General features: G+C 38.4%; 1 long non-coding RNA gene across 1 annotated transcript; it reads left to right on the forward strand.

The window, feature by feature from the left end:
* The first annotated feature begins 1,406 nt into the window (after positions 1-1,406).
* On the forward strand, positions 1,407-11,450 carry LOC113075999 (uncharacterized). Its single transcript, XR_003281086.1, has 7 exons — positions 1,407-3,166; positions 3,559-3,637; positions 3,764-3,846; positions 4,890-4,933; positions 6,264-6,318; positions 6,431-6,701; positions 8,706-11,450. It is a non-coding gene; the product is annotated as an uncharacterized LOC113075999 (long non-coding RNA).
* Positions 11,451-12,405: the final 955 nt, after the last annotated feature.

Below are 12,405 nucleotides of genomic sequence, written 5' to 3' on the forward strand. Positions count from 1 at the left end.
TTATTGCAGGCTTTCAAATTAGGCAGATACGAGATCAAACCACTAACGTTACTCAAAAACATTTGCCGACAATTTTATTTTTATCGTCGACGTTGTCGATAATGTCGAGTAATTGTTTCAGTCCTAGTGTATATATATACTAAAGTAAATACATTACAGAGAGTCGTGCGCTTTCACATCTCCCAACCGCTCAAAATCATCTATTAACGGTGCAATAAACGGATTACACAATACTAGACTGCAAAACAAAAGCTACCCAAAACAGAAACTCTAAAAGAAATTAAAGACTTTGACTTAACACAAGAAAAACTTTACATTGTCTTACCTGACTGGTACCTCTTGCTCCCCTCTGCACCATCATCAAATGCGTTGGAAATCGTCACTTCCGTTTTTTTTTTTTTTTTTTATTACGAAATTAAACCCTTTAAAGTCAAGTGCATTTTAATTTACCCTACTTGTCAATAAATTAATAGATTTTTTTTTGCCCAAATACTTATATATAAATAATGATATATACAAATGAATATATATAAATTAAAATCCTTTCACCTTTTCACCTAAAAATTGGTGCAAAGAAACATTGATTTGATGTATCTGTTTTAGTCCAAAAGTGCATGGTGCACATGCCCAAGTCTGTGATAAACTTGAGTCATGAGTGAATGTTTATGATTGTACAACATCCCACTATATGATAATCATGTTTTGGTCAGAGGAATGATTTGGCAAAAGTACAATGCAGCCAGTTCACCATCATGCATAGGCCCACTCCCGTAACTTAGCCTAAATACAGAATGACAATACCAGTCACCACAGAGGGCATTTAGAACAGAGACAGCCAGAGCGCAAGACAGCCTGAATGGAATAAAACAAGCTTGCACTACCCTGACATGTCATTAGTCATTAAAACAAGCCATTAATGGCCATCTTGCGATCTTCATCCCACTTTCACGGAGTCCATGGGCCCTTGAGCCCCAAAGTCTATTACAGACGCTGGCATGGGGCTCTTTTTCCAGTACCTACTTTGCTGGTGTCTGTAGTGTCTTATAAACTATGGCTTCTGATGTCAGTTACATGGCATGCAGACAGGAATTAAATTAGCACCTCACACCTATCAAATACAGGGTACATTTAAAACTTCCAAGTCCCCTGCCACCAATGCAGAAATATACAATTAAGAAATATTATTTTTCAGAAGCAAAGATAAACTTTGCTGGCCACATCAGCTTAAGATTCAACAAGTGCAGATACAAGAGTGATAGATAAAAAATATATACATAAAATAAAAATAAAAAAAACAGCTATGTAGGCTACCTTTCATGCACATATGCTGTAAATAAAAATTTAACATAATAATTACTGTGTGTTATACTACAGACACAGATCTAAAATATTGCCTTGAAAGATGGATGAATACGGCAGGAGGTATTGTTGCACAGTGTAACTAAATATACAGTTATTGCACAGCTTAAGTCTAATATAAAATTCTTAAATCAACAATAGTCAGTGATTGTTTATGCATCATATATACAGTGTTTCTACTGTCAGGCACTGACTCAATGTTTACAATTCTGAAGTGTTCTGTAAAAATTTCATAAAAAATGGAGTGGCAAAAATTTTCAGCCCCCACCCGTGGACTGTTTGAGCTGCTGCTGTCTGGCAAGTGGTGCTGCAGCCTCAAGTCTCTGATCATCATGCTTTGGGACAGTTTTTCCGCAAGACAACCAGGCTCAAGAATGCTGGACACTAACCTCCTAATGCCTGTCTGCCTGTTGGTGTGAAAGGACTCTTGAATCTTGTGTGCTGATATATCCTCTTTTGGCTTGGCTTTTAAGGACATGGTCCTTTTTGTCTGTTTGAAATGCTGCCCTGACAGTGTTTTTCTGTTATCGTATATATTGACCATAGACTATATTGACACATGTCCACTTTAAAAACGTTGAAGCATTAAGACACAAAATCAATCTATATTCAACAAAATTCAAGGCCCTCACTGCAGTGAAATCATTAGGCCTCGGTTGATGGGAACAAACAGCCACACTATGAATAAAGCTTTAAAATAGGGTGCTATATATTTTTAATTTACAATAGGTGAGCAATGTGTGAAAGACTAGGAATTTATTCTGGGGCTCAACAGTTCAACCAAGGCTCTTGTAGCATAAACTTGAGCTTTGGTAAACTAGGGGTGAAGGAATTGTAGACATTAAAATGGTTGAAACATTACACAACCGTGTAAACAAACATCGTAATTGTTTTTCTAGTCTCTGTGCTTTAGATATCACTAAAGGTAATTTAATATATTTACCCACCCGGCACATGACCTACCTTCAATGTTGAAATTTGATTGAAATAATGTCAGTTGTTGTTTCAACATTGAAATAACGTTTAATGCTACATGGTTGAAAAGGTTAACAAAAACACTTCTAAATCAACGTTGAATGAAAACATTACGTTGTTTCAACATACAGATCTTGTTAAAAAAAATCAACATTGATTTAGAAGTGTTTCTGCCTTTTAACGTATTATTATGATAATTAATTAGCATTTAATGAGTTTTGGATCATAACAGCTCTTCAATGTATATGTTAAAATATAATTATTATCATTATTAACAATAATAGTTTCACCCTCAAGAAAGCAGTGCAGCAGAAACCGTTTGCCTCATGTGATTTTGTGTGAATTTACAATTTTTCTGCTTGCCTAACTGTTTACATTGCATTATTACATTTTTATTCATACACTGTCATGTCATTTGACCAATTAATTAAATAATAATACAGACTGCAGTCTGCAAATAAAACTTAATACACAGCTATGTTAACTCGCGCAAACTATTGCTATTGATATTGGTTGTTTCGCCGTTTTACTTTGAGCATGATTGGTTAATCTGTCTGTTTTCCAGGAAACCGTCCAATGAGAATGTGCGCGGCTCTGCGCGCCCAGAGCGGCTCTGTGCGCGCCTATTTTTAAATTTGAAAATATGTCCGTTACTCTAGGTTGGAGCAGCTGCTTTGCGTTGATGACTCGGTCAGACCTGGATTATTTTATATCTGCCTGTTGAATTCTTACATTTTGAGCGAATTTTAGTTGATATGTCAATGAAGAACAAAAGCTGGAATGTGAACAGAGGAAGGGGTTGTTCGTGATCTGTAAATACTGGCGATATCAGGTAAGAAAACATTTTTCAGTCCTTAACAGTCTAACGTTAACGTTTAGGGACACGGGTAACTGTCATCTTAACGTTACTGCAACCTCGTAGGATAAATAAGTTATCTCTGTGTGTTTTTGTACTGCTTCACTATTAGCGTAGCGATATTAGCACGTATTTCATGTGTTAGTACCATCTGATATTGCTGTGTTTTGTTGTTGGTAAGTTAACGTTATGTGTTTCTGTTGTCAGCTAACGTTAGTTTAAAACTCAAACGCATGAGAGGTAAAAAAGCGTGGGAATGAATAAAGTGATAAAACCATCATTTATTCTTTAGAAGTATGTTTACATAACATCTTCAAACACTTATTAACGATATTGAAAAGATATTTGTTTACTCTTCTTTTTTTTAGATCAAGCATTGGAATAAGATTTTTATCGGGGGAGAACACCCAACAGAAAGATGTGATGTGAAAGAAATGATTCACCAACGTAAGTCAATTTTACCCACATACTGTTCGAAAACCTACACTAGGATAGTATTAAGTATGATTTTCATACTGTTACTGATAGAAAGTCTGAGTAACTTTCTGTCCTTTTGTCTTTCTTCTGCTGAAGTGGCGCACTGAAACGGGAGATTCATGTCACCTTCATCAGTTCTTTCTTTAATCCCTCAGATAACAGGATAAATGGGGCTGCAGGTAAAATTATTTGATGGGGTTAGGGTTATTTGATTTTGATACCTATTGGCTTTTTTTGTGTGCTTCCCTTGCTATGATACACATCTCTGATGGGATTGCCATGCTTTAAGTGTATGTTTACATTTTTAATCATGTAATAACTAACAGTCTCAAAGATGACATTACTCAGTTCATGTTGTGTGAATGTTATAATGGCAAAGTTTTTACAATTTAAATCAATTTCATATAAATAATATACATATTTACAGTATATGTTTCCTCACAATGTCAAATGTGCTTGTTAAGTGCGGCAGCTTTTTTTTTATACATTTTACAATTTTAATATGTAAGTTAACATTAACATTGTCGAGTCAGCAGGGCTAACGTTAAAACTCGCCGTTTGTAACGTTACGTTATGTATTAACCTTATAAAAGTCTTTCTAGCTTTAGCAAATGTAACATTATGCCGGTCCTAATAAAGTTAAAACATTATTAACATTAGCCCTGAATGTGAAACATGCATCAGCCATCATAACGTTAACGTTAAATACCTGTGGTTGACTAACATTAATTTAATAACGTTAGCTGTTAACGTAACGTTACATATTTTGCCTCTTGCAAACACCTAACAGTTAAGTTAACGTTAAATAAAAGGCTGTTGCAGGTTGGGACCTTGTTTTATACAGTCTATAGTTTAACTTAGTTAACGTAATGTTAAGTTAGGACCTGACAAAGACTTGTCTCAGTGGCAGCTCGTTTTTAACTTAACGTTAGCAGTAGCACATTCAGTCAGTTAACATTAACGTTAGCTTGATACGAATACTATTAATCTAGGAAACGTTATAATGCTATGTTGCTCCTACCGTTAAAGTAACGTTAAATTACTGGTAGATAAAAATTTTACCTGTAACCTGCGTGTAACATAACTTTACCTCCTAGTTATACACATGCCTAGATTTTAACTTTCTCAGCTGACTAAGTTTGTTCTCCTTTATAGTGAACCAGACTCATCGTGAGTGAAAATAACGATTTAACATGAAATTTCATGTCCTCTTTATCCATAGGTTTTGACAGATTGGACTAGTTAACTTACTTCAACAACTTCTGGGTGAGTGTTTTGACAAGTAAGTTGCTGAATTAGTGCTGGGCGGTTTGACCAAAAATTTATATTAGACAAGCTGAATCCCTTAGTATTTTTAAATGCGCCGCTGGCATGTGCAGTGTAAATGACGGGTAAAGGGTCTGTCTGAAACAGTGTCGTGTGAAGCAGCGTAACATTCATTCCGAACGTTGTGTAATTAAATACATTGGTATCGCGGTATATTAAACATTAAAGGGGGGGGGGGTGAAATGCTATTTCATGCATACTGAGTTTTTTACACTGTTAAAGAGCTGGATTCCCATGCTAAACATGGACAAAGTTTCAAAAATTAAGTTGTACGTTTGAAGGAGTATTTCTGTTCCAAAAATACTCCTTCAGGTTTGTCACAAGTTTCGGAAAGTTTTTTTCGAGAATGGCTCTGTGTGACGTTAGATGGAGTGGAATTTCCTTATATGGGTCTTAAGGGCACTTCTCCCGGTATAGCGCGCACTCCCATATAGCAGAGCAGAGAGAGGCTGTGCACAGACAATCATTGATCAGAGCGAGAGCGTCGCGAAATGTCACAAAAGGAGTGTGTTTTTGGTTGCCAGGGCAAGACAACCCTGCACAGATTACCAAAGAAAAAACAGCATTAAGGGACCAGTGAATGGAGTTTATTTTTACAGAGCATCAACGGAGTTGTGCAAGTGTTTGTCCCCTGCATTTCTAAAATGCTTGTTTTACAAACAAAGCCCAGTTTGACGACGAATTTGCGTATTGTTTATTTCTTAAGGATGATGCAATCCCAACGAAAAAGGGTCACGATTGTGTGTTGGAACCACAGGCGGTGAGTAAAACTGCTTAAAATATCTCTACCTCCTTGTTAGTGCGTCCGCCTCCCATCGGAGACCCGGGTTCGAGCCCCGCTCGGAGCGAGTCCTTGCTGCTGCTGCTCTCGTTCAGTTTCAGCCTTCACAGCTGTCACAGCTTCCAAACGCTCTCAACGCAACTGGCGCTCGTGATTCTTTAGCTCCGCCCACACGTCACGCCTCCAGGCGCTCGTGTTTTTCCGGGAAAAATCGGTACAGACTATCTTTCTCTTATGAATATAATAAAACTAAATACTTTTTGGAGTTATTAAGGATGCAGTACTACTCTATAGGTACTCAAGATTAACATGATATTGAGTGAAAACGAGCATTTCACCCCCCCTTTAATATCATAATGAAAATATACACTGGTTTTCGGTATGAACCAGTTTACCGCCCAGCACTTCGCTGAATTTCATATTTAGATACTACAGAATGCTCAAGCAAAGACATTCATTATCTAACAAATCAAATGCTTTGTTCAATAGCAAGCTTAACAGTAACGTTAGGGCCATTTTCTGGAAGAGAAACCCACTTGGACAGGTAAGTTAACATTATGTGTGCCATTTTAATGTTTGTGCATTTGTCCATATGACGTTATAAGGGGTTTACCACATCTTTCTCACCCATATTATGGTTCATATTCTGTGTTCAGTTTGACAAGGATCAAGAGACCAAGGACCAGGTGGTGAAGGCTGAACCAACAGACCAGACACCTCTCCCACAGCCAGCCTCTGAACCTGCTCTACAGTCTGAATAGCCCGGGTGAAGTTAAACTCTCCTTTGCTGGTGACCCAGATGGCTGAGAACATGTTAGGCTGGTACCCTGGAAGCTAAGAGGAAAGTGGCAAAGGAGTTCGCAGGCGAGACTGATGATTGCAGAGGAGCTGAAACCCACAGAGAACATGGGTCTTAATGAACACAAGGTGAGGATTGTATGGAAATCCAGCTGGTTTATTGCTGTTATGTAATAAGTCTGATAATATACATTTTCAGTTTTCATGGGATGATGAAACATTTAGTTGTGGTCTAAGTTACCGCATAACTTTATCCAGAGCAGACTTATCTCGGTTATGTGGCTTGGGAAAGGGTAAAAAATACACACCGTCACCCAGCCTCTCGGGATACCTAGTGTCGGAGTTGCATGTACCCCCATGCACACCGTTTGACCATTTTAACTTAAAATGACAAGAAAAAAAAACATAAATACTCCACTTTTCTTGGAAATAGGCTCATTTTACAACTCCCCCAGAGTTAAACAGTTGAGTATTATATTTTTTGGAATCCATCCAGCCAATCTCCGGGTCGGGGGGTCCCACTTTTAGCATAGCTTAGCATAATGACAAAACCATTTGCATCTCTCTCAAAAAAATGATAAAACTCAACTAAAGTACTTGACTTTTATTTTGTTATTGGAGGGATTAACTATTTTGATAATAGTAATTCCTCATATAAAACATATGTTGGTTCCAGTTTAATACATGTGAAGATTATTTACCTTTTCTACTTTTTATTTTACTTTATAATAGGGCTGTGCGATATGGACAAAAAAAACCTATCACGATTTTTTGATCAATTTTGCGATTTTGATTTTAATCACGATTTTGACACACACAGAAATGCTTTACAGTCATAAATGCATTCAGTATAAATTTGAAACATATTTCCAAAAGAAAACCAATGAGAGATTTATCAAAAAGTTGTAACATGCCTCTAGAACAGACAAAATAAGTAAAAATAATAACTAAGTAAAGATGTCAAACAAAATGTCTAGACATATGGCAAAAAATAAAATAAAACCCGTGTCCAAGGTTTTTTTGGTTTGTTTTTTTGCCATGCATTGATCATAGAGCTCATTGTAGCGGTACTTCAGGTGTTGAAATAGATTTGTTATACATTATACAGGTTCACACGTACTCCGTTTGCAGTGCGTATACAGTATGTGTATGCGGTGCAGAAGCAGCAGCGAGAGTGCATTATTGTAACGCGAAAGCACATTAAAATAATGCTCGAGCGCAAATCTCTCTGCTCGCACGGAGATTTCTTTTGCTCTGTCACAAAACCAGACGCGAGTGCTCCGATACACGCTGCTTTCGCCCAGAGAGAGTGCGCGCACTTAAAATGTGTCTCCTCTCGCTAAAACTGTATCCTGTGCACTCACAACTCTCTCTATGCTCATATGCTAGATATTAATTATTTTTGCACCTTTCCATATCTAACATTTTCCGTTCACATCTTCGGAAAAAATATGCATCACAGACAGAGTGTGTGAACCTGGCATTAGGCTTATGCCCAGTCTGTTCTGTTCTCGCACTCCACTTAGGTGCGTTGCATTCTGAATGGATCGGATAGCATACTGCAGGAGGTCGGGACCGCGGAAAATCGTGCTATAAAGCGATTTAGAAATTGTGCTCGCTCAAATCGTGATTTTATTATGATTTCGATTAATTGCACAGCCCTACTTTATAAACTCGGCAAAAATAACAAACTATTCCATTTGACAATGAATGAAAATTCAAAAATCATGACCCATCTCTAAATTCAATAATTGTACTGCGAGTCAGAATGATTAAACTCAGTCTTTTGCCAAAGGTTTGTGCCAAAATAACACTTGATAGCAGTCCGTTTTACAAGTGGTTTTAAGATTTTGTTGATCACATTTACAGAGCACCTTGAACCCTTTTAATACTTAACCCCTTAATGTTTCTGCATTAGAAGCATTAATAGAGGCAAAGTTTGTTCATGCTCAATTTTCATTCAAGCTCCAAACTGCAATTATTGTTAAGCGGCAACCTAATGGCTCTGCTCTGGCGATGCTGTGAGGGTAGGAGGCAAAGTTGCCATTGTGTGTAAATTGAAAACAAATCAATGTGGCCACCGCTTATATGTAGGAATTTTTACAAGAATGAAACATCTGATCTATTTTTCAGATCAAGGCCTGGTGAGAGCCACTACAGAGGATCATAGCCATCATTGGAATTCTGAAAGGACGTGGGTGAATATCAATCTGCCAAATGAACATTCACATCTGTATATTATTAATAATGATTATATATGAACTTGTTTGTTTGTTACTGGAAAGAACTTAGCTTCTATTGCTTTTGACTGAAGGACTTGACCGTGTTTTAAGCCTATGTGCATTTTCTAGATGTTGAGCATGAACAGTACTTTAAAACAATGATTTACTGGGTGACTTTTATGGCGTTTTTCCATTACCAGTACCAGTTTTGGTCGTGCTCCATTTTCCATTGCAGATCATACCCAGAGATAGTACCCCTCGATGCAGATGGTCGTCATAGCAAGGCCACACACAACTGCCGCGACGTAATGTTCAATGCGACACACACACCTGCGACCCACATACAGCTGTCTCTTGATTTAAGTTAAAACCTTTCAGCATTACTCAGAATGTAAAGACAGGTACTTAAAGGTGCTCTAAGCGATGCCGGGAGTCGTAACTTCTTGTTGACGTTCGAATTATTGTCAAACAAAACGGAGGCTAGCTAGATCCTCTCTCCTCCTCCTCGCACTAATCCCCCAAAACCCACCCCCAAATCTTTCTTGTCACTTATTGGCTGGAACAGTTTGTTATGTTTCGTGGTGCGGGTGAGCCCAGTTTGTTTTTCTTGTTGTTTGTGGAGCCTGTGGTGTCTAGAGAGACCGCGTTTTTTTACAGTGTGTTCAGGGGACAGGCAGCTAGCGGATAGTGAGGAGATGTTTGCTGGATGTGACAAAAAATTTTTGGCCTAAAAAACGTGTGACATCATTTAGAGCACCTTTAATTAATATAACATTTAATTTAACTAAAACAAATATCAAAAACATGTCTAATACTTCATCAACACGTCATACTCCTGGAAAAGACCCACATAAAGCTAATATTTTAAAATGATTAATATCCACATCACTGCTGTATTTTTCAGATGTAAGATCAAATTTATGGGAACAAGCCTGCATCCCAATGTGCACACTATCCATCCTAAATAGTATATAAGAAAATACAGTATATATTTTTTGTACAATAGTTGTTTTTACAGAACATCTCTGCAGTGAATGTTTTTGTTTAAATAATTCCAAGGATATGAAGTAGATTGATTATTATTTTAACGTTATTGCATTGCATTTCTACGTAGGCCGATTTTTGATGGCTTTTTTTATTCCCATGCGAGTGATGTACCGTTTTTACACACTTATCTCATTAAAAGGGGAAAAGTCTGTCCATCTTAATTTCTGAAAATGTGTAACATTTGAGACCCCAGCTCGGTCACATTCATATTTCATTAATGTTAATTACATAACTTGCAGTTCAGAAAGGATTTACTGTGCATTCACACCAGACGCGGCTTGTGCGAATAAAGGCCAATTTATACTTCTGCGTCGGGTGCGCGTAGTAGGTACGGCGTAGCATACGCATTGACGTGTACCATACGTCGTACCCTTCACCGTACCCTGACGCACACCTCCTCAAAAATGTAACTACCCGTCGCGATGACGCGGACTGCAAGATCTGTGATTGGTCGGCTTGGTAGTATCACGTTTCCTCCTACGCATTTCCGGAATGATCTTCCGCACTCTGGACCGCCCGCCATTTTTTTATTCCGAAATTCAGTGAAGAGCCAACATGGAAATGGACCAAGTGACCGAGCGATTATTGAAGAAGTGAGGAAATACAGCCATCTGAATGACTCCTCTTCGGGAGATTACAAAGACTGCCAGATGGCAGCGAATTCAGTCGCCATTGTTCGTAGAAGCCCGCGAGGATCGAGTAATGTAAACACAGTGGAACCCGCCTCTTGTCAACTAACGTTTCGGCGGTGTAACTGCAGAGCAAAACAGACATATGCAGAAGTATAAATGCTCACGACGGCGTCGCCTACATGCGTAGCCTACGACATACACTACGGCGTATACTTGATGCAGAAGTATAAATTGATATTAAGGGCCGTTTAATAGTCAACGCATCTGTATGCATACGCGTCCCCAAGGCTACATATTGTTACGCTTCGGCTGCCATTATGCGTCGGTGCGTAGCCAAATGTGTCGTCCTAGTTTTTGATACGCGACGCGCCGATGCACGCAATACTATGCGTTGTCGGTGTGGGCGACATTGCAAGTATTGTACATTAATTCAAGTATATTATGTTTACAGAAGAAGAAAGTTTGAATACAATGGCTGTTGAAGAGGAAAAATTATGCGAGCTTATACGTATAACATACCACCGCCTATCTCTGCGCTGCCTTTGTTGCCGCCAATGTAAAATCAGCAATAAAATGCACTCCTCTTCAGTTGTCATTGTGATCTGAATATCACGTGACCCGACTCTACCAATATCACCCGACTCTACTACCCCGTAGCGTGAGCGGTGTATTGCATACGCGCATCGGCCGTGACACTTGTGTCCACTGTTTAGACTATGAAAGGGAGCGAGTCGCTCGCATTGCTTGCTTGCGTTGACTATGTAACGGCCCTATATCGTGCTATTCGCGCGTAGTTGGACGCTTGAACATTTTTAGTTTAGACACTTCATTCGCGTGTGAAATGAACTTCACAACAGATGCGAATTCACGTCATGGGGGGGGCTTCTGCCGGTTGAGTTCACGCAGCATTTTCAACCACCATTTTATTTGGATAATTTTCAAAATATTACTGTTATCGTGTCATGAAATGTAGTTTTAAAAGTATTTCAGGCGAGAATGTAGTTGTTTTAAACTCAAATATGTGGTTTATTTATAAAGACAGCGTCTATTTAAAAATGTGTTTCGCCGATTTCGGAGACGAGCTCCACACGATCAGCGGCAGCTCAGTGATCATGTATCTGCTTAGGGCTGTTTCCCCTCGGCTAGACCTTCTGACATGTGCCGCTGGCTCTGATGTCTCTTTAGTGGTTCAAGATAAAATATAACTCATTTGGGGTAAATCTAATCTTTGGTCTTTATTCATTTAATCTAATGTTATATATACAAGCAAGATCCTTTTTATTCCTGTTTCTGTAAAAGTATGAAGAAGTATCATACAGCTCCGGGTATGCACATACAGCGATGATAAGTTTGTCCTCCATTGTTGTTTCGGATTTTCCCTCCGCTTGCTACGTCGTAATCACGTCACTACTAGAGTAAGCTCCTGATTGTTTAACGAAGTTCAGATTTTTCAACTCGCGAATTTTGCCCGACTTAACATTGAAATCACTCGCGCCAGACGCTCTATTCACATCTGGTGTGAACGCACCATTAGAACTACCGCTTGAGGTGTAGGAAACACTGGGACATGCCATTATGTACAGTAATAGTACGATTTGATTAGACATTTGAACTTAAATTGAAGTGTTCAAGCCATTAAAGGGTTAGTTCACCCAAAAATGAAAATTCTTTCAGTAATTACTCACCCTCATGAATGAATGGGACATTGCTGTAAAATGTCAGAAAAATGTATGTATGTATTTAGTGAAAAAGTTGTTGATGCAAATGCACTTAACATAGACCTTCCAGTTTTTGTACATTCAAAACACCATATACTAATATGGAATGTGTGGACATAAACTGGAATGTTGCTTGTAATTGCTGTCAAATAATGTTTATATTAAGTGAATCCCATGCACTAATAAGAAGTCTGTAGATATATTGGAGTTGCTT

This window comes from Carassius auratus, unplaced genomic scaffold (assembly GCF_003368295.1).
Source record: "Carassius auratus strain Wakin unplaced genomic scaffold, ASM336829v1 scaf_tig00018251, whole genome shotgun sequence".
NCBI classification, from domain to species: Eukaryota; Metazoa; Chordata; class Actinopteri; order Cypriniformes; family Cyprinidae; genus Carassius; species Carassius auratus.